Below are 19,965 nucleotides of genomic sequence, written 5' to 3'. Positions count from 1 at the left end.
GGGCTTTTGCTCCTAAACATTAACCTTCAACAGGCATCTGCATCCCTAATCTTTCTCCTCAAGAAAAAGATACCATCCTTACTGATTCGGGGAAACTTCCCCGTTCAGCACAGTACTTAAACAGATGCTTAATTCATCATGAGCTTAAGTGCTTTCCTGAATTAGGACTACCAAGAAGGAAACAGTATCGAACTCTAAGAACTAATTAATCCCCTGATTATTTTGCCATTACTGGGCTCGGTTTTCAGTTGTGAACTTGACAGGTGATTGAAAGTGGCAGAGATTGGGTGAGGATCCACATTTTTACTCGTGTTTTTTTATGCAGAAACACAGACAGGTTCATTTAAAGGACAAATGCTGCTCAGGCCTATTTATTTTGATACAATGTCTGCCATGCAAAAGGGAGCAGAGACAGGACTTGGTACAGCAGCTCATGGCCCAGACAGACAGCAGTTAAGTGATAATGAGTGTCCATACAGACCAACTGGGTGTCCAGGAAGGAAATGACACAAAAACTAAGAGAACCACTGAACATTTTTAATTCAGCCTCTCAAAAAAAGTTGAGCTCTTAGAAAAGGTTTTTGAATGAGAAGATTCTACTGTATCACTTCTGGGGTACGAAGTGAGGATGACTTAGGTAATGGGACCAAAATTAATGGCAAAGAAAGGGCTTAAACCTTAGTTTTAAGCAAGTGACCACACCATGGAGTGAAAAACCTCCTGTATAAGTAATATAAAACCTCATTCACAACCCATTTTTATCCATGATCTCAACTCTGCCATGGGAGCTAAAGCCAGACCTGATTGAGCTGCTCTCCTGAGAGCAGACAGGACTCTGGAGCTTGTAGCACGATGGTGTTACTAACAAACCGACCCTTCCAGCAGTGTCTCCACACCTTCTAAGCAGGCCACCAATCAGACAGACCATCCACAAGGTGTTTAATCCCTTTTTAAACTCTAATGTGCCTGGGGTGAATTAATTCAGCAGGTAAAAGCCATTATGCAGCTTCTCCTCAGAGTGAGCACCCTTCATTTGACAGCAAGTCACAGAGTAGGAGCTGGTAGTCTGGATGAGACCCAAAGCCAACACACACCAGGACCAGGGCTTCAGAGAAAAGCATGAGGCTTCTTCCCAAATCTGGCCACCTCATAGACACTTTTACAAGTACTTTACACAGGGGAGTAAAGTACTTTGCACACACTGGTTCTTTTTAAACGGGACTGCTTGCCTATTCCAGGTTATTCCACTTGATTTTTTTTTTTAATACTGGGCAGAACAGGTATTTTTCATTATAAACATTTCCACAAATCAGAATATTTAAGAGTTAATCTCAGCTGGCCAAAGGTCTCCTCAATTAGCTCTTTGAGGGTGCTTTGTGTAAGCTTTGTAGACTGGCTGTTTTGAACATTTTTTCCTACTTGCTGTTATCTGTTACTAATGAACTGGAAAATAGTGCCTCATCATCCTGTGATTCTGTCACATAATCCTTGATTCTTTCCAAACTCCAGTGAGAAATATTTATTTAAAATTTCTGGCTTTTTCTGCATAATTATCAACAGTGCTGGTCTCTCCATCTATTAAAGTCTTGGACTATTAACTAGGATTTCTTTTCTCCAAGTACAATTTAAATATACCTTATTTGCTCCTTAAAACTGACAGCCAGGAAATTTGTGTTGCTTTTTTTTTCCCCCTTCTATATTTCATGCACTTCATAAAACAAAGTCATCCAAATTGCTCTCAATCCCTCCATCTCCTCACTTCTATCTGTTACATATTGCTTTTTTGTTCTAATTGCTGCCTTTGCACTGAGCCTGTGCCAGATGGACTCTCTTGAAGGAGGAATTATAGCTCTCTGGCAACTTAATGTAGCCTTTTTACAGACTCATCCACGTTAATTTGTGTCTTTTCATGTGAAACCTTTTGCTGTCAGTTTTGACTCACAGTTTTCTTCACCTTCAGGAAATCAGTCCTGCAGCAGTACATGGTGTGGTGCTGTGTTACTGCTTGGGACAGTCCTGTTTGCCTGTATTCAGTGTCACCAAGTCACATCCCTGGTTGTGTCAATCCCTTTGGTTTTGTCACCTGTTTCCCCACTCCCCCCCTTCTTTTTCCTTCTCTTCCTTTATTCCCTAGAGGGGATCTGGGAGAATCCTGAGGGTTTGCTGCACCTCCTTTCCAAATTTGGTTTGGAGCACAAGTCAAAGTGTTTCTTCTCTGGCTGCCAGGAAACAGCAGCCAGAAACAGATAAGAGATTGTATTGAGGAAAACAAACAGATGAAAAAGCAGATATACAGATATATAAAATAGATACATATATACACACACACACATGTATGTATACATGAATATCACATCTATACTTTCACATATATATATCCCCAAGTGATTCAGGAATAGCAGACACTAAAGGGCTAGTGGAAACTGTAAGAAGAGATGTGCTGCCAGCCAGAAAGCCTGGCTCCTGCCATCAAGTGTTTGTTTCCAGGAACTAAAACACATGGTGTGAATTGTGTGAGGAGCGTTCTGCACGAAGCAGTCGGCATTTCAAAAATGCTTCCGGTCCATCGGGGTGAACCCCAGCTCCAGGAGCACAGCTCAGAGCCCACAGCCTCTCAGTTATTAATTCCTTCCCAGTTATTAATTCCTTAGTAACTTCACAAAGAGAGGCTGAGGGAGCTGGGCTGGGTCAGCCTAGAGAAGAGAAGGCTGTGGGGGGACCTCACTGCAGCCCCCCAGTCCCTGAAGGGAGCAGAGGAACAGGAGGGGAATCAGCTTGTTAAAGGGTGGATAATGGCAGGACAAGGGGGATGGGGTGAAGCTGGAGGAGGGAAGGGTGAGAGGAGAGATAGGGGGGAAGTTCTGTGCAGAGAGAGTGGTGAGGGGCTGGAAGGGGCTGCCCAGAGAGGGGGTGGGTGCCCCGTCCCTGGGGGTGTTCAAGGCCAGGTTGGATGGGGCCCTGGGCAACCTTGTGTAGCTCCAGGCCTGGAGGTTGGTGTCCCTGCCTGTGGCAGGGGAGCTGGAGCTCTGTGATCCTTGGGGTCCCTCCCAACTCAGACCAGTCTGGGATTCTATCATTCTATGAAACAACTCCTCCCTCCTCAGAGGGAAGAGAGGTTTTTTTTTTAAAAAAAAGACAATCTTTCTAACTTTTCTCAATGTTTAGGAGAGGTCAGACAAGCCAGAGTTCAAAGTGCTGGAGATCAGACCCTCATGCCAATAGTGGCTGGGGAGTTATGCATGTAAATGATTAGTGCTCCTTCCAAAACCCTTCCCTTCAGGCTGACAGAAAGGAGACATTTCATAGTGCTGTGGCTAGAATAAAGAGTTCATACATGCGTGATAGGCAGACAGAGGGTATTATTCAGAGCTGTAAGAATTAGTGGCTTACAGTCTGATACTGAACAGTATGCAAAGGACTGGCATTAATTGGAACCATCCAGCAGGGTTGTGGACATAATTATTTAGAGGACTAACTCTCTGCAGATGGACTTAGTCATGGCAAACACATAGTGTAACTATCTAAAGAGGAAAAATGCAAATGCCCTAGAAGGATTGAATTAGTATTTTGAAGGATGCAGGCAGCCTCTGGCTATGAAGTGGCAGAACGATTCTTTCCATCCTTGGAGAGCCTAAAGAGTGCTAGCTGAAACAGAAATCTGCTCACCTTGTGCTGTGTGCCTGCCAGCATCGCAAGCCTGAGAGCACCAGCAAGGGCTTGACTGGCTGGAGAAAATCAGTGTAATGGTGATGATGGGTGCTGTGAGGACAAGCCATAGGACAGTGATGTGCCCTGAGAGTCCTCACAAGGCAGCTTGTGGGGTGCTGAGGTACAGTGGTGTGAGGGACGTGATACACTGGTGGGGAAGCAAACACAACAAAGAACCTGGGAATTTGCATAATGGTTTTGTCCTCCTGTTCTTGACAGCCATGTCATCATATGGCTACACCCTCAAGTTACTCCTGCTGGCCAACAGATCATAGATCTCAGACCAGTGTGATGGGGAAACTGGCAGAGAGGAGTGGAAGAGCAGAGACAGACAGTCTCTCAGCTGAGACGTGCTCCAGGAAAAGATGGTGCTTCACCTTTCCCAACCAGAGTTCTAACTCATGAGCAGATGGCTCTGCTAGATTGCTAGATTCCTCTATATTCTCAATATTCATAAATGGCTTTAGAAAATCACGATTTTAATTGAAATGCTTTTCAACACCAGCTGAAGTCCTGTGGCTAACAGTTTTACAGCCAAGAATATCTTCCCTTCCTCATTAAACTGCTGATCCTTAAGCACATGCATCATTTCAGTTGCATCTAGTCCCCTAGCCTCCTAACGTATCACGTGGATTGTCATCTCCCCCCTTTAAAACAGGATGCTCATGAACTCCATGCTGTGAGCAGCCCTGCAACTGCCCCTGCCTCCTGGGCAGCCTGTGTGCTGCTTCGGGTTGGCCTCAGCCCCCCAGAACATGTGGGATCCTTGCATCTCAAGGGATGGATCTTTGCAGAGAGCAGAGGAATCAAAGAGAACACACCAAACCTCACACTAGCAGGCCAGCACCAGGGGCTTTCCTTCACCTCTTCAGGTTCTCCCTGGCACTTTGTTAGTGCCCATTGCTGTAATACCCAAACAAAACTCAGCAGGGAGGAACATACTGACAATGCTGAGTGTTGAGCCAGCCTGAATGTATGAGATGGAGAAATAGCAGTGCCTAAAGGTTAGAGCCAGCAAGCCTGGTTACATTCCTGTTGATGCTGTAACATAAGCAAGTCACTTGATTTCTTCAGAACAGCCTCCCACTTCCTGTGAGCCAAGTGTTCTTCCTTCCAGCCCACTTGCTGCTATATATAATCTCAGCATTCTCTACCTCTTTTTGCAGTCCAGTCTGGGAGTCACACTTCCCAGAAATCATGAGATGGCATTCAAAATCACACAGGTCCTGGGGAAAGCATGAGTTGAATGCCCACTCCTGGCTGCTTGCTTTCTCATCCTTTCTCAGAAGTCACAAGGTCACTTTTTTTTTTTGGTCAAGAAAGTGAAATGGTAAAGTCCTATAAACAAGAATTCTGGTTGCTTCTTGTTGACATACAGAGGCCAAATGTTATTGTTATGATATAGAACTTTATCCTTCTCCTTGTTCTAGTAAGCTAAGCAAATTTGCCTTCTGCCATCTGCTTCCTGCCTACTTTCAGTGAAGAGTTAAGCTGCCAGCTAGTCAGCAAAAGCACAGATAAATATGATGAACAATGGTTTGTAGCAAAAGCCTCCTCATCTATTATGTAATAGTAAAGTTAATTTCTCTAGGAATTCAGTCTAGACCAGAGATCTGTCATCGGGTATATACTCTGCTTATTGATTGCTGCAGAGACTGCAGCCACTTCTGGAACACAACCAGGCAGCTTTTCAATACCACACATCACACACAGGTGAAGGACAGACAGGTCCTGTCTCTCTTTAGCAAACTCACTGTGATTCAGGGAACCAGATCAACTAGGATTCAGCACAGCAGATTCAGGTAGCTGGCCCCTGAACACTAGTACTGCTACGACTACTACTACTGCTGCTGCTACTACTACAAGAGTGCACTACTACTGAAAAAAATGGCAAAGAATGGGAAATGTAGACAAACCAGTATAATTCCTGGTACAATTTCAGCATCAGATGTTGTATTTATCTAGGATTTTCATAGGAATTATGTGACTATTAAGCACTGACTTTTTTTTCTGAGTAAAAAAGTAGAAATGCTTGCTTGTTGTCATGGGAGAAAGCGAGCTGTAGAGCTAGGGAATGTCTCACTTGGAATCACTAGCAAAGCCAGAGCAGAATGTGCACCCTGGGTGCCCATTCATAAACGTGGTCACAAGCTCCTACTGAAAGGATGAGACTTGAACCCTTTAAAACAACCGAATGAACTCCAGCACACTAGAGGTAGAACCAAGCAGATTGGAGAGCAAGGGCCAGAGGCTCCCACACTTTGGCAAACAGGAGCATCTGCTGCAAGGAACGACGCTGAGAATGCCTTGTTATACAAAATGAGGGTGGTAGTTTAAGTAGATGCATTTAAAAATCTATTAAAAAAAAAAAAACAACCATGTATCATCACTTGACAGTTTTCCTGACAATTCAGTCAACCTTCTACTGACCCACAATTTTTGCTGTTGTAGTTTTCCTCCGACTCTCAGACAGCTTGTGACCTTGTTTATTCTTTAGTTTCAGAAACGTCACTGTCTGTATTTTAAGATGCCTTAGAAACAACTTCCCCTTTTACAGTGCATTCTCTAGTTTTCCATCCTTTTCTCACTGCTTAGCAGTTTAGAAGTCTTTCCATTACAAAGAAAAACTGCCTGCCTTAAATCACAATATAATTGCTTGTTTTTAAGAACAACCTTCACAAATGCAGAGGTAAAAAAAAGAAGGTGTTTAGTGATATGAAACTCTCATCCTACCGAAATTCTTGTCATTTCAGCTGAACCTTAGTAATTATCTGCCTACAAAAGTTCCTGTTCAATGAAGCATGTGAAATAGCTTCCAATAAACTTCCAACACCCAAAATTCAGTGACCACGTGGTGCAAAGACAGGGAACTTCTGCACCTAAAGTGGTATGTTGAAGCCAGAACTGTGGTTCAAATGCTGAGTCGGCCAGTTCCGCGCTGCATGACTTGGGATGAGTCACCCTGTTTTGTGTGCCACTTACCCCCATGCAAAGGGCAAGCATGAGATCTCCACTCTTAAAATAGGCAGAAGCTGCTACACCCTTGTGATTCACAGCAGGTGAGGTGCATCTTCATATGCTCCATGAATTCCCACATAAAGGAAGGTGATGCTTAGATATAGGAACGGCTACAGGATAGGAGGGGGCAGGTTATTAACTAACTGATGGTGAAAGTGATTGTGAGGAAGTATGACTTGGCACAAATCAGTCCCAAAAAACTTCCCATGTCATTTAAAGGGAAAATAAAACTAGAGGTGCCAATTTAGATCAAGAGAGTAGAGGGGAGACTCTTCAAATTGGAACAGACCAGGTGCTTGCTACAGGGTAGAGCAATGAGGGTGCCAGAGAGAAGGGAACTGGATAAGAAGGATTGTGAACATATTTACAGCCATCTGGCACCCTCTAATTATCCAAATGATGAGGCTGCCTGAGTGCTCACCAAAATGTGGAGAGTGAGGGAAGGAAGGAGTTTGTTTGGGCAGAGGATCTTGAGCGCTTCATGCTTTCAACGTATGTTTTTTGGAAATGTTTTGTATCACTTACAAGATTATTTATATTACTGGAGATGTAGGAAAATGACACCAGAAGGAAAAGGAAGGGCTACTGCTTCTGGAGTTTTCCTTCCAGGTTTCTAAAAGATCAAGTCAAAGGGAATAAAAGATAACAGTTTCTTGGGATTCAAGCATTAGGAATCAGGACCAGTGAGGAAAGCTGGATCATCTACACTGCTGATACGTTGTTAGCAAAACCTGAAGTCTTGTGATTTTTAGTAGGAAATCTGCAACAGGAAGAAAAATCCCAGGTCCTAGAACTAGAGAGTAAACATTTTCCAACAAGGTCATGGTGCTCATTCAAAAAGCAACAGGGAAATGTAAATGTTTATGTTTCTGAACACCAGTATTATGCATTTATTGGCCTCACTCATTTTTTAATGTGTGGATTCACCAACATTACAGTTGTGTTATCTTCAAATTACCCTGCTTTGTCCTGCTTTCTGTATGTGAATTGAGAGTTCTGACTTGTCTTGGTTTTAGCACTGCCCAGCTGTGAGGACATGAGTAAGAGCTTTCAGCTCAACTGTCTCTTCTTTCTAACGCTACTAACCTTTCCTTCCTACCTGTTTTAATTTTAATTCTCTTCAGAAAAGCAAGCAGCAGAATAATTCTTGCATGGCAATTACAGTGTATGTACATCCCTTCACCTAGAGGATTGAAGAATAAAACCCAATCATTTTAATGTGAAATCTTGGTATGTGCTTCTCTTCTCTCTGATCTGGGAGATATCACAGAGTCAAATATCACAGTGTGATATTTTTAAAGGTTGAGTAATTTTATGACCACTAATAACATCTGTCATTACACCTTTTAAGAGAAGAGTTATCAAATTTCACGCTTCAGGGTATTACTGTGATCACAGCCAGTGTCAAAATTGGCTCTGTATTTTATTCCTCTATCAGGAGCTAAACAGTACTGGCCTGACTGGTCTCAAAGGCTCATTCAACTGGGAATTAAGATTTTAGTGACAAATTATTTGTCCTAGCACAGTGAAAAGCAAGGTACTGGATTTAAAATTGGCCATTGCTGACATACCACAGCAGACTGCAAAGCAGCTGTGGCTCTAAATAATCTGGAGTTCTCTTCCTTGACAGTGAGACCTGTGTACATTACCTGTAGCACAGTGTCACCAACATTAAACCAGTACGGCCATTTCCCTGTCAGCAGCATTTTACTGTCATGGGATCTCATCTCAAAAGGCTTCTGCTCCTTGAAACATGACTCACTGAGAGGTACAAGCCTCTGACTTTAGCCATTTGTAAACAAGCTTTGAGGAAATAAGAATTGAATCAGAACCCAACATCCAGCACAGAAATAAAAGATGACCATTAGCTAAATAGTGCTTAACGACTCTACCAGGGAAGAACAGGCCCAAGGCTGGCAGGTTACAGCTAGGGAAGAAAGCAAGCCCTTTACTCTGGCAAGAGAACAAGAAATCATCACAGTCAAACATCCTGAATGAGAGGTCAGACCAAGCTGCCCTGTGCTTATGATGGTGAAACCCTCTGTGGTACCTAGTGTAAGAACAGGCATAAAGACACTGTGTTCTGTCAGACTCACACCACTGACTTCTTGCCTTTTCTAACTTTGATTTTCTCCTGTACTTAACAGAATTGCCTTTCCCTTTCCTACCTATGTGTTCTTAATATCCTTCCCTTTCCTACCTATCCCAAGTGAGCCCTAACTTTACAGAGCTTTTTACACCTCACAGTGTATCCCTTGCCTTTAATATCCCTTTGTGCATAGTTTGAGTAAGTTCTGGGGTGTTGCAATGCAGTTATGTTGTTTTGTTTAATCCCCTTTCTGTTACAGTTCCTGTCTTGCCTTCTCTTTATTTGGTCATTTATGAGATGCTGCCAGAAATGCTGAGCCAAAGCATTTCCATTTCCTCAATTTTGACTTGTTTTTTTTTTTACCTAATTTTTATAAAATAAAAATCCTTTTCATTTGTCATTCATGTGATGTGATTCATTCTTCCTTCATCCACACTTTGTGTCCAGTTGGTAGGTTTTGGTATCAACTCTCATTGCTACGACCCAACTGCTTGTGAGAGTGTGGTATTTTCAGTTACTTCAGCCTGAAGCCCACCCTTTGCCTTGCATGGATTTTAGTGGGGAGATCTTTGCCACCAAGGTGACTTCACTCTGCCCCTTCCTGCATGAAGTTTATTGAGAGGTGAAGGAAAAGTTGTCTTGCTCTGCCCTCTTATGATGGTATCATATTTCCAGCTGGTTTTTGTTATGTTGGTCCTGTCTGCAGGTCCAAGACAAGATTTTAAGCTAAAATACAATAGCCAGACAGGTTCTACAGTCTAAGTGACTACATTAACAGTACTGATTTGAAGTACTGAGATAATATTTGATTATTTCTTCTTTTCCTTTTTCAAACCTTCTTTTTAACCAAGTATTTAAATATTTTACCACAGTGTCTACACCATAAAAGCTGAAGCATTGCAGGGTGCCTGCATAAGGTAAACCCACACAGTACAGTATGGCAGAGGTTGCATTAAGATGGGGCCAAGACCAAATATATCCATCTGCCCCCAAATTCCTCAAGCTGAGAGTTTCTACCATAATTCTGTCCCTGTTTGTGTTAATCAGCACGGGCCAAGCCAGCACCATCTACCTGCAGGGCACACATGAAGTTTGACTGCAAATATTTGCAAGCAATTAAAATGATACATTATGTGTATTGTTCTTACAAACAAAAGTATCTAGGGTAAGATTTGCCTCCAGAGAAGATGCAATCTGGACAACCTGCTGATCAGAGACACTGCAGAAGCCAGCGATGATGCTGCAGTGCTGTGCTAACACCCCAAGGTGGTCCATCTTTCATTGTCCTTTCACTCAAAATCAGGAATCCATGCAAGCAATCCATTGTGTGAGACCATCAGGGGCCAAAGGAAGTGGTTGCAGCATGACTTCAGGCCTGGAATCATATGAAAATGCTTAACTATCTTAACTGCAATGGAAAGCTTATTCATGAGACACCAAAGGGAGTTCCTGAATGCATGTGACAACACTTCTGTTGCAACTGTTGGTTCCACTCACTGTTTTTAACTTAAAATTTCCCTCCTTAACTCAGCAGTCAGCACATATTTGAACAACACTCCATAGGAAGTAAACCCAAACACACTAAGACTTTAGAATTCCAAATTTCTACAGAGAGAGGCTGAGGGAGCTGGGCTGGTTCAGCCTGGAGAAGAGAAGGCTGTGGGGGGACCTCACTGCAGCCTCCCAATCCCTGAAGGGAACAGAGGAACAGGAGGGGAATCAGCTTGTTAAAGGGTGGATAATGGCAGGACAAGGGGGATGGAGTGAAGCTGGAGGAGGGAAGGGTGAGAGGAGAGATTGGGGGGAAGTTCTGTCCAGAGAGAGTGGTGAGGGGCTGGAAGGGGCTGCCCAGAGAGGGGATGGGTGCCCCATCCCTGGGGGTGTTCAAGACCAGGTTGGCTGGGGCCCTGGGCAACCTTGTGTAGCTCCAGGCCTGGAGGTTGGTGGCCCTGCCTGTGGCAGAGGGTTTGGAACTCTGTGATCCTTGTGGTCCCTTCCAACCCAGACCATTCTATGATTTATGATTCTAGAATCGTGCTTTCCTTTAAAGCTTAAAGGGCTTTGGTGGCTGCATTTCTGAAATGACAGCAGAAATCATCACATTCACATGACTGCAGGTGCTGTGATTTTAAGAGGTATTAGTACAATATTCATAACACAACGGTGGAAGCTGGCAACAATCCTTTTGATATGCCGCCTTCCCAAAAGGCCACAGAAAACAGATGGACTTTGCAACATGCCTGGAAAATTAATTAAATTTGGATGCAAGTGGACAAAGGAGAAAGGAAGAGCCAGATTCAAGGACACCTCCTGAAGAATGTTTCTTCCTGTTCGCAAGGATGCAGGGCTGGGGATGCACAGGCCACACCGAGTGACTATCTCAGAGGATGTTTGCAGCTCTTAAAGATACAGTGAATGAAAATGTGTCTGTGGACACAGACTGCTGAGAGAACGGCTGCCACTGTTTGGATTTGTGCTAATTACAGCCTGGGATTTGAAGGAATTGGTGTATTTGCGAGCTACAACTTTACATTAACAACAGTTTTGCAACTGGAGAGGAGAGACAGATGGTTTGAGAAATGGAGTAGTTGTACAGGATTCCACAAGAAGTTCATCACATCTGCTGCACGGAACCCTTTCTGACCCAGTTGTTGGGATTCTGTTTGCACACTCCTTTGTTGCACAAACACTTTGCTGTTCTTGCACTTATACCAGAGCCCCTGTCCTAGGGTCAGGTCTGTGAGAAAGCAAGTAAATATTGAGTGACAATGCAGGAGAAAAGAGAAGCAGCTCTCTATGGCCTGCAGCCATACAACCCCAAACTGGGATTTCATTAGACTTTATGAAATCAGGATCCTAAGTCCTGCTTGGGAGGAGGACAAGCAGCTGCCAAGAAACTCCCAGGTGTGACAGGAAATAGTGTTGAGCTCAAAACCCCAGCTACCCAGAAAGACAGACTGATAACTCAGCATGTGGCACTTCTCAACAGAGATCAATTATTAACCTGATTGCTTTAGTTGCATTACAGATAAGTAGGTGCTATCCCTTTCACTACAAATTCTGCTTGTTGCACTCAGTTATCGTTCAGCATCCAGTCTAGCATCCTGCTTCCAAAATCGGTTCTTGCTTCACCCTCCAAAGGAACACTCAGCTCGCTAGATGCATTTTGGAATGCTGCTCACAGACGTGGGAGAGGAGAAATACCTCCCAGAAAGCAGCAGTCCCGAAGTGTAAGATTTGATTCTCTTATTTTAGCATGCGCATTCTGGCCCAGATTTTGAGCTGCAGCTGTGTTGTGCCGTTGGGACTGGCTCCTGTCTCATTTAGAGCAATGGCAGATTAGGAATTGCTACAATTACTATGCTACAGTGTTACTCCAGCCACAGCTCCATTTTGCCAATAATTGGCCCCTGCATGGAAAAGCTTTGAAAGAAGATTATAGGAAAGAGGCTGTACATCTCCTGGGGAGCCTCCACAGCAGGTACAAGTGCTCCAGTGACCAACTCTGTTCAGACTAGGGCTGCTTTATGTAATTAGAGAAACATAAAGCAGTTAGCTGTAGGCCCAGATCCTCTATTGCAACCTACAGAGGTTACTCTGGCCCAAAGGATGTGATTCATTACTGTTATTACTTGTATACTTAGGAAATCATCCTCTATATTTAGTAAATCTAATAGGATAAGAAGAGTCTTGGCCAGAAAATACAGTAAGGGCAAGTGTCTTTCATGGATGATAGTGAAGATACATCAGATAAACTTTAAACAAACTGTGGTAAGCCCAGAATATTACGGTTTGTAAAAGAGAAATTAAACCCCCAAATCCAAGAATGTCAGGTACTAGACCAATTCCCACAAGACCAGGTCTGTTTTTCTGTGTGTATGTAACACAAAGTGGAGCTGGGGGCAAAGAAAATGTCTGGACCAGTAAAAGAAACTCCTGTTTGTAGAAGATGTTACTAAGAACTTGGAAGATGTGTGGGAAGAGTATGAGAATTCACTGCATTTACTATCCCTTCAGTGAGCAGAGTGTGTGCCCAGCAGGCTGGTTACCCATAGGCAGGACAAGCCCACACAATCAGCCCCATTCTAATCTGAGAAGGGGGTTTTATCATCAAGCATACCTGGGAATTATTATGGGGTGCCCTTTAACACAGGAGGACTGTGCTATGAATAAACCAGCATCAAACCACCAGCAGGTGAGTGCCAAGAAGAGCTTTTACCCTTTCAAGGACAAATTAAATTAAAAAGCAGGACAATAATTACAATATTTTGTAGGTTGGGCTTTTTTCTTCTCAGGCTATGAAGTGCAGAGGTTAAATGATATATAATATGGTCACCTTAAATGTTTGATGAGAGAACAGAAAGAGCAATATTGTTTACAGTAGGTTTTTCCTTCTCCCCTTCAGGTAGGCTGAATTTTCATTACCTAAGAGGCAAATTCTGATGTAGCTTTATGTTTTTACTAGACTACCAAGCACACACTCCCCAAAACATTGTGGCTTCAGTGGTGTGTGAGTCGTAGACAGGACAGCCCAGCAACTAAATCTTGAGACAGTTCATTTAGAAAAGTGAATGCAGAAGAGAAGGCAAACTTTTTTTTTTTTTTGTAAGAAATTTGGAGTACTAATTTCACAAAGCTAATGCATACCAGACAATGTAGTACAAGCTCCTCCAGGCTGTTTGATGAATAAGGTCTTTCAGGCGCCACACACTGCCCCACTTGTTCCCTAAAGTAGTGCTTTCTGGTAGCTAAGCTCTCAGCTGGCAAGAGCAGAGGACACTGGACCAAGTGCCATTTGTCTGCCAGCTTAGAAGAAGGAGAATCATCCGAACAGCTGTTCTGTTCTGCACTTCCTATTACACACTTTTATTGTGCCTGACACTAGAGATGAAGCCACACACAATATTCTTTAAAATTAATCCTCCCCACACCCGAGTTTGGTGAGCTCAGCTGTCAGAATCCCCCTGAAAATCAACTCTAACCAGCTGGGTTTGCAGAATGTATCACACCTTGTTTGTGCACTCCAAAAATGGTTAAACATGGGAAGAAGTCTGCCTGTAACTTCTCGTCCCAAATGAATGCTCCTGAAATTAATTGGGAACAAATAAATAGTTTTAGAATGCAGCCCTCGGTCCCCTAATGAAGGGGGAGATAATTACCTGTTTATAACTCTTAAACAAAGCATTGTGGAAACCATGTGTGTTTTAACCACATGAAAACAAGTAACTTTTTAGATCACCATGAGTTCTGCCAGCATTGTTAAACACAAAAGCACATTTACTTACTATGCTGCATTTTCATCCTTATGATATCAAATTTACCGAAATGAGTGCAGCTAAAGAGTCCAGAAGCTTCCAAAAATGTCAGTTTAAAGAGTTAGTTTGACCCCTTTACAGCTAGGAGATAGCTCAGAGGTAACCAGCCTGTGATTCTCTTCCCTACCAAGCACAATGCTGGATCCTGGTCAGACTGTCGATTAGATGATGCCCTCTAGTGCTCACTCTCCCTAAACCAGGGGCCAGATCCTGTCTCTGGTGCCTGGAGCCCATCGAACCTACAAGCAGGATCGATAATATCTGATTAAAGAACCATCAGGCCATTTTCACGGTTTCGAGACGACGGGAAGGAGGAGCACAGACAGGTCAACAGGCTGAGTGCTGCCCGTTTCCAGGGCTCCCAGGGCCAGGCAGCCCACCACCATTCCAGGCACCTGCCAGACGAGGTCACTCCACAACAAGAGAAAAGATTCTCCCAGCATTTTCACTCACGAGAGACATTTCCCGATACAGTTTCCCGTCTCGCATGACGAACCCAAAAGTTTCAGATCGACCCTTCCAGAACACAGCACCTCTATGTATTTTTTGACAGATGTTATTTCCCCGAGACAACACATGAATTAAGTGACACCAATTACTGAACTTAGGGGCAGTCAGCACAGGGCAGAGCTGCATCTGATTTGGGAATTTACAATGTACAGCTCTTAGCAGTGTTTCTAGGGATTCTGATGTCAGTGTTATTGCTGCTGGGAGCATGCAAGACAACTGGACCTGGCCCTTCTCTTTGCACATCCACACAAGGGTTTAATTTATTTACTCCAGGCAGAAGAAGACCGACTGGCTGTGGGCACTGCTGCCATTCCACTTCCTGATTTGGCACTGGTGATTTGTGGAGCTGCAAACAGTCATCACAAAAAGTTGGGAAAATGAAGCAAAAATTCTGTAGCTGAGTGCAAAAACTGCATACTTTGTGTGTTCTTGTGAGGTCTGTGGGTTTTAATTATGCCACACTGGAGACATCTAAAGAGACAGGAGGTTTTGCATGCATTCTAACCCAAGCATATTTTAAATAACAAATCCAGGTAAGTGCAATTGCTCGTAAAAGCAATCTGAGTTTTAATAAATGCATTTGCTTTCACTTTCTTAATTATGCATGGCCGTTTCTGCATTATCATGAGTTGCCCTATTGCCTCAACTTCAAGTGTGCCGCCAACACTTAAAAGATCAAAGATAAGTAGCTACCAGTACTATTGGTCTAAATACTACCAACTGCTAAGTAATCTTTAACATTTAGGGGCTGATTCACTCAACGACTTAAGCAGGTTCTTAGTACTTCAGAGCATTTCTATTAGACACGTATTAACTATACATTAAAGCACATTATCATGGGGACTTCTCAGTTCCACGCCCTCTTGGCACCTGGCCTTCAAAAAGGGGACAATGAAGCTTTTTCTTTGCAGCGGGGAAAGAAAACTTGTCTTGATCTCGATTACCCCTCTTCTACCCTTTCCTCTTCTTAAAATACACCTTTCCCTTTAACACAGCAAACAGTACTTGTGCTGTCCTTGCATATACAGAGCTGACAATGGATTCCTAATGAAAGTATATTTTCTACACCACTAGAAATCCAGGACAGACACCCCAATTTTGGGAATTTGCAAAAGTTGCAACGAAAGCACTTAAAAAAACCCCAAAACTTGCAGTGAAAGACACTCAGCAAGAACTTCCAAATTGAAACAGTTGTCTCAGTGGGTGTTTCACGTTGCTACAATCTTCATGATTCCTCACTTTGTTCTAGGAAATATTTTTGCTTTTCCCTAGTATGATGTTCCTCAAATCTTTGTAGTGAAAATGTTTAGCCTTAATGTAGAAATTATGCAGAAATGTAAGCCTACAGCTATTCAGAAATTCAGAGCAGAGGTACATGAATACTCTTCCTCCTTCCGCCCGTCCTCATGCTCACAAAAGTACAACTGGTCTGTTCAGACCTGTGATTTGAATGAGGAGGAACTCTAGATGTCTCTGTAAAAAAGAGAGGCTCTCTCAGGGAAATTTGTGCAACATGGTAATGTAAGAGATTTCACTACCAACCAACCTCACTACCCCTGGTGATATACAGCAATTGAGATGGAAATACCCCTCATTAGATCATAAGAGAAAACATTTTTAGCCCAAGAAGTCTGAGCTTGAAAAAGCAAGCCCCAAGCACATGCACTTAGCTTTAACACCAAAAGCTGTAAGAGTTACAACCTAAACTTTCAGAGGTGTATTAACTTCAGCAGGAGGACTGGATGGATGTACACATGACATGTAATTACACCCAATAATTAGCATTAAAAAGTCACAGCTTGGTTACAAAATGAATTAAAGACATGAAACACTGTGGGTGGGCCAGCCCATGAAACAGAACTCTTTCATAGGCTCTGCTGCAGTGCTACAGACCTCGATACAACACAGAGGGGGACAGAAAGGAACAGTCCCTTCCAAGCTTCGCCTCTTCCCTAACAGCCTCTCACAAAACATCTTACATCCTGGGGCCTGATCTGTTTTGCAGATTGTTTTCTCAGTGCCTCAAGTCCACATATCCCAAATTTGTTGTTGGTTTCCCCACATCTCTATCTTTCTGTCTTTTTTCTTGAATCATTGAGTGATTCTGCCTTCAGCTTCTTTACAGTTTTCTGAAGTGTTTGCAGTTGGTTTGGTTGGGGCTGTTCTGGGACTGACCTCGCTTTTTTGAGCCCTCAAACCCTGTTGCAGAGTTTACAGAATCCATGAGAGGAGAATTCAGTTTATTTCTGATGATTTAGAGAAAGTCAGGAGGCTGATTCCTTGCAAGTGCTTACAAAACTTCTTTACTTTATGCACATATTTTTAAAATAACCTGTATACCTCTGTGTGTATAATATACATATTTTAAAAGGAACTACACCAACTTACTAACCTGTGAAGAACCATCACTATCCTGACAAGAATTAACCAGGACTTTCCTAAGTTTTCCTAACTTTCCTAAGTTATTGTGAATTTTTAAATGGGAGAAAGGTAGTAGACATTATGCAAAATGCTTTCTTGCAATTAAAAAGAATTAGAAATACTAAAATGGAAATCACTATCTTGAAACAAAAGCACTGATGTTGAAGATTATTTCATACCATCTGAACTCTTACAGGAATGCAAACATCTCATTATAGTTTGATTCTTTTACTGTGATAAAGCAAATTATTTTGGGGTGAGGAAAATTCCAATTTATCTTCTCATAAGATACTTTCTCAAGTGAAAAAATCATGATTGGGCCTTTAATAATAGCAAGGTAGCTGATAATACTGTGTGGTTTAACGATTTCCTGATTACCAGCTCCTTCCTGAAAATCATTTCTTGTATGGTTTCATCATTCCTTTAGGCAAGTCCACTTGCTATTCGTCGTGTAGAATATCACACTACACACTGAGATAGTCTCAGAATTTCATCCCTGGGGCTTGTTCCACACTCCACAACAACTGCCCTTTGTTTTGTGTTTGGTAACTGCATCTAATGTGCATGATCTTACCTTCAGAGGAGGTCTTCTCCGTATTGCAGTGCTGGTTTGAGCTCTCTGAGGTTCTCAGACATCATCACACTGACTTCTTTATTGTTCTAGAGGTTACACAGTGCCCACAAGCCTCTGCCAAAATAAGTTACTATCAAAACACTGTCATGAGGCTACCCTTAAAATGTAAACAACCCCCCTCAAAAAAAAAAACCCCAAACTCCTCAAATAATATTTTGAGATTTCTTTTTAACAAGTATTTGGTAAAACCATTTGCATCAACAGCACATGAATATTTTGTTACCCTGTAGCCTGTGTTCCTTGTGGTATTTTAGCTAATAAAAACCACACTACCAAGCAAACACAGGAAGAATAGCAAAACAGAACTTTACTCTTAAATACCACAGTGAAAAATCTACAATAAAAATATCATAATACACAAAGCAGTTACTCTGGAGGACTACTTGGTGAAGAGAGCTTTAGTCTGTGGAGGGTAGTCTGTCCAGACTCCCTTCACTGCTGTTGGAAAGAGAGAAGCTCTTCTAGGAAACAGCTACATGAAGCACTGCTGGCAGTCTGGAGGAGCTGCTCACACTCCAGTGACTATGCAGAGGCAGCATTTAAGTTTACACTGAGTCCATTTTCTTTTTTAGCTTTCATTTTCCCTTCCTGCACAGGATCCAAGGTGTACGGTGTCTGCTCTGTGTGTCTGTGTCCTCTCCCCTTCTGTGGGTCTCTTGGGGACAGCTGGGACATGGCACTGCAGTTCCTAGGCATGAAAAGGGCACGCAGGGACGGCCCAGTGAGGCAGAACTGGAACTGGCTAATTGCACGGTGCTGAGCAGCCCAGGCTAAAATCCCCTCATGTACCTGTGGCAGTTCATGAAGAACCTACCCCAGGAACCTGAGGGAAGGCTGTTTGTACAGCTCGCTTTTAATGGAGAGAAATTATTAACGCTTCAGCTAGGAGGAGCTGAAGAACTCTCACTACTCCTCAGTCATCAATAAGATTATTTGAATTAACTTTACTGTGGAGGGAAATGCACATCAAACATACCATTTTAATACATTCCAAAAAATCTCCTCTTTTTCCAACACAAAACCAAACATGAAGTCTGAGGTTGTTTTATACCTAGAACAGAATCCTCTCCCTCAGTGCCAAGAGTTCCCAGCCTTTATGTACACTGTGGTTTTCTTTTGGTTTGTTGTTGTGGCCGTACATTTATTTTTGGATTCTCCCTCAGTTTTGGCAGTTAAATTAGAAGCACGAGGAAAGGGTTTCCTCAGTTATTTGGAGGGATGGTTGGTTGTTAAGCGGTTGGCTTTGGGGGTTTTCCTAATGAGACACACTGAAGGCAGAAACTGAAGCATACCCTGAACTGCAATTTTCAAGTTTAAAAAGCAGACCAGCAGATAAAACTGTAATTCACATGAAAAATCTCCCACCAGAAATTTCACTGCCCCAGGCTGTGCTCTGCCATCCTGCTCAGAGCAGCTGCTGTCACTGACTTTTTCTGTTCCCATCCCCTGCGTTTTGCTACCCGAGGGCAGCTGCTCCCCTTGACCCTCCATTTGTGCCACTCCCGCCGATCAATGAACAACAAATGGACTGCACGAGTGTGTCCTTAAAATACAACCTAATCTCACAATCAGACTACAACCCCAAGCACAACAGAGACCCAAAAAAATCGAGAGAGAAGTAAAACTAATTTAAGAATCATTTTCATCTCCTAGCTTCTAAACTGATCTCATTCTTTGGTTCAGACATTTGTGGTTTGCAATCAGTGAAATTGGTGTGTGGTTTTTTTTCAGTACACAGCAGTAACTCTTGCTGCCAAAACCAACACACAGGACTCTGTTTACCGATGAATGTGGCAGTTTTCGTTTTGGTAATTCTCATTACTTCATGATAAAGCTCACAGTATTTTACACTCCTCTCCAAGCCCAAATCCCTGAATACATGTGACTACACGAGAACGTCAGCTTCCCCTTTTTATGTATAAAAATACAGAAGAAACCTGAAATCATGCTAGGCTAGATATTGACAGACCCTTGTGGGTTTATATCCCTAACAGCATGACTTTTATAAAAACTAATTTCATTTGGGGGAGTAAAGGGAAAACAAATGTTAATTCATCATCATAGAAGGCGTAGGGAATGGCAAAGGATAGTTCTGCTAGTTCTTGGTTAGATTACAGATGAAAGAAATCCCTTTTGTTAAGCCTTACCTGCACTAAGGCTAAAATAGGTGCTAAAAGGATGCCTGTCCTAGGCAGGTCTAAACCAGGAAGGCTGCGACATCTGCTCCTACACACGTGTAAAGCAGCAGCAGCGTCTTCCCCAGCACCTGA

The sequence above is a fragment of the Gallinula chloropus genome (assembly GCF_964237585.1).
Source record: "Gallinula chloropus genome assembly, chromosome: 29".
NCBI lineage: Eukaryota > Metazoa > Chordata > Aves > Gruiformes > Rallidae > Gallinula > Gallinula chloropus.
This window is presented reverse-complemented; position numbering follows the sequence as displayed.